This window comes from Sinocyclocheilus rhinocerous, unplaced genomic scaffold, assembly GCF_001515625.1.
Source record: "Sinocyclocheilus rhinocerous isolate Xijiao unplaced genomic scaffold, SAMN03320098_v1.1 scaffold1214, whole genome shotgun sequence".
Lineage (NCBI taxonomy): Eukaryota > Metazoa > Chordata > Actinopteri > Cypriniformes > Cyprinidae > Sinocyclocheilus > Sinocyclocheilus rhinocerous.
Window position 1 is genome coordinate 819,002 of NW_015627891.1, and position 3,362 is coordinate 822,363.

The following is a 3,362-nucleotide window of genomic DNA, read 5'->3' on the forward strand; positions in this document are numbered from 1 at the left end:
TTGTCATGTTGGAAGGTAAACCTTCTTCCCATTGACAACTTTCTGGCAGAGAGCAGCAGATTTTCCATGAGAATTTAATGATATTTTGCCCCATCCATTTTTCCTTCTATCCTGACAAGTGCTCCAGTCCCTGCTGCAGAGAAACAGCCCCATAACAGGATATCACCACCTCCATGCTTAGTAAAGTAGCAGTACAGTAGTAGGAATGCTGTTATTTGGATGGTGAGCTGTATTGGATTTCTGCCAGACATTACTCCAGTCTTCAGCGTCACATCCATCAGAAATTATCCCAATATGCTGATTTGCTGCTAAAGAAACATTTCTCATTTCTATCAATGTTGAAAACAGTTGTGCTGCTTAATATTTATGTGAAAACTTTGATATATTTCTTCGATTAAAGTATATTCAAAAAACCAAACACATTCTAGACTGATGTTAAAGGGTCAATTGGGTGTACATTGATGGGTGTAATTGATGGTAGTGTCTCAGACTGTTATTCCCTAAAAGGTAAAAAAAAAAATTCCCACTTTTTAAAAAAAAATAAATCACAAAAAATATGATTAAAACTCACATTAAAGGGGTCATATGATGCTGCTAAAAAGAACATTATTTTGTGTATTTGGTGTAATGAAATGTGTTTATGCGGTTTAAAGTAAAAAAAACACATTATTTTCCACATACTGTACATTATTGTTTCTCCTCTATGCCCCGCCTTCTTGTTTTTAAAAATCGCTACATTCACCATGTACCTTTAAGATGAACTTTCTTGGTATTTAACTACAACATAGGAGAGAACACATGTTTCAGTGACTTGGAATGTAGATTGCAAAATAATTCAGTATATAGTCTACAAGCAACTCATCTATCAAGCCATTCTGAAACACCCACATTTTAAGCCACACTGGATGACAAAGCCCATTAAAATATAATTACATGCACAGCTCCATACACATACAGGTCTGCTGAAGGATTATAAGAACAAGTATTTGTATTTATTGGTCTTCTGAACCGTGAGGGTAATGAGAACTTGTTCGCTCTCAGCGGCGAGCTGGCATGCCAAGAGAATATAGATGTGAAATAATTAAACGAAAGACCTGACTTTGCAATTCACAGAGGATGCCAGTAATAAAATGTCACACTGCTCAGAGGAGAGACACACAAAAATTATATGAACATGAATATTGCCATATATAAAGCTATAAACTTATACAATTAAATCACAAATAGCCTTAACAGAAAGAAGAAAACTGAAAACATCTGGCTAGCAGGCAGTTATTCAATGTTTTACATGTAGTGCATTCAAGAACAAGACAATAATAATGTCAGCTATTCACAAATGTATGGGGAAACGCTGAAAGTAATGGTTCGGAAAATCATGCAAACTACGCTTTGGTATGATCACACACTATCATGAACTTGATATGTGTCCTTTTAGAAAATGTCAGTTTGAATATAATCTGCCATTATGTGCATCTGAAGTTGTTCTTGGTATTGTGAGTAACCCTTACCATCAAATAACGTCATCAAATCACTATACTCTCATGACTCACTATACTCCCTTGTCTAGAAATCATTTGTATCCGCAGCATGGTGGCAGCTTATATCCTTTTATTTTCCTGAGGGCTATGATTCAAACACTCGCCGTGGGATTATTGAGACTGCACTTATTTTCCGTCATTTCCTGATATGCACTAGGCATACTTGTCAGCTTTGTAGGAGGATGCAGAGACTAAAACCAGCTCCATTCTTGCCAGGAAGCCCACTCAGTTCACACAACCTGTTGCACATCAACGGCCCAGTAGACAGGAATGAGATGAAAAATGTGCATGATTGAGAGAATGGCACATCTTATCTGCGTTTATGTTAAGGTTCTTACTAAATTGTGTTGTGCTGCACTGTTTTGTGAGTCATTGTTCTTTCTTATGGCACTCCTAAAAATTTTACAGTGAATTGTGTTATATTAAATTCTGCTGTATTCTCAGGAATCAGTGCGATTTGTGTCCAATGACCTACTGCTAATATGAAAAAAGCCTCCCCCCCCCTCTCTCTCTCTATATATATATATATTTACAGATAATGAACATCATATTCTACGGTCATATTATTTCATATTATAATAATTTATTTTATTATTATTATTTGTCAGATTAAGTTAATATTAAAATAAACTGAAATGTGAACCATAATATAATATAATATAATATAATATATGTAGCGTCTGCGTAAAATCATGGATGGTCTTTGGTGTTTTATGGCTTAAGAGACCCCTTTTAGCCTTTGACATTTGCATATAAATTACAGTCCTGGCCACAGATTCTACATTTATATGGGTGTTAAATTGTCAAATGGTTCCCCCCACTATCAAGGAGATGCTAAGCAGTCTACCACTATCATCTCCCCATCTGACTTCAAATAAATTACAGTCCTGGCCACAGATTCTACATTTATATGGGTGTTAAATTGTCAAATGGTTCCCCCCACTATCAAGGAGATGCTAAGCAGTCTACCACTATCATCTTCCCGTCTGACTTCAAACAGTTTCCAAAGAGAAGTAAATGACACCCCGGTGCCAGGTGCCAATGGGCCTGGCTGACCTGCAAAACTACACCATACACACAATACACAACACACACACATATAGACCTTTTCTTTATTTAGACAATAATTAATCAGTTACAATTGTATCTGGTATATGCATGTGTTGTTTGTATGTTTCCCTATTGTATTAGCCTAGTTACAACTCTTTATTTGTATTAGTTAGACTCTCAATGCTTATATTCAGGTATATGAGTGTATCTCTGCTTTAAGATCTTCTAGATGTTTCGTTCTTGGTATCAAAATGATCTGCTCTTTATTCCTCAAACAATGATGTACACTATGTGATCGTGAAATGCATCATACTATTTGTACCATATTTTGGGTAAAACTGCACCAATCCTCCAGACCGGCCATAAACATGCAAATGGGCCATAAAGGGAGACAAAAAAAACTTCTCCCGCTCAAAAATTCACGCCTGGTATTGGCTATTCCACCCAAAGGTGGGTGTGGATAGGTACTATGAAAGTCATTAGCTTAGGCTCATCTCTGCGTAGAAAACCTCTTCTTTTGAGACAACACTTTCCAAGACTCCTAAAACTCTCCTCTTGAGTTTGATTTTCCGGCAGTTTTTATCTTTGATTTAAAAGATGAATGTGCACGCCACGATGCCACGATGTGCACGCCCACTTAAAAGACATCGACTTTCACTTGCAATGCCAATGTTACCACATGAGACAGACTCTATCTGCTCAGGATCACCGCCAGCCGTGAGGTGAGGAGCTTTCTAGACCGGCAGCCAGAAACGGTCAAAGTGGATTACCAGC

At 37.2% G+C, this 3,362-nt stretch overlaps 1 protein-coding gene across 1 annotated transcript in view; it reads right to left on the reverse strand.

Annotated features, from left to right (window-relative positions):
- The window catches only part of eys (eyes shut homolog), a 213,990-nt gene that overhangs the window by 174,433 nt on the left and 36,195 nt on the right, over positions 1-3,362 (reverse strand). The gene's annotated exons all lie outside the window — the stretch shown is intronic.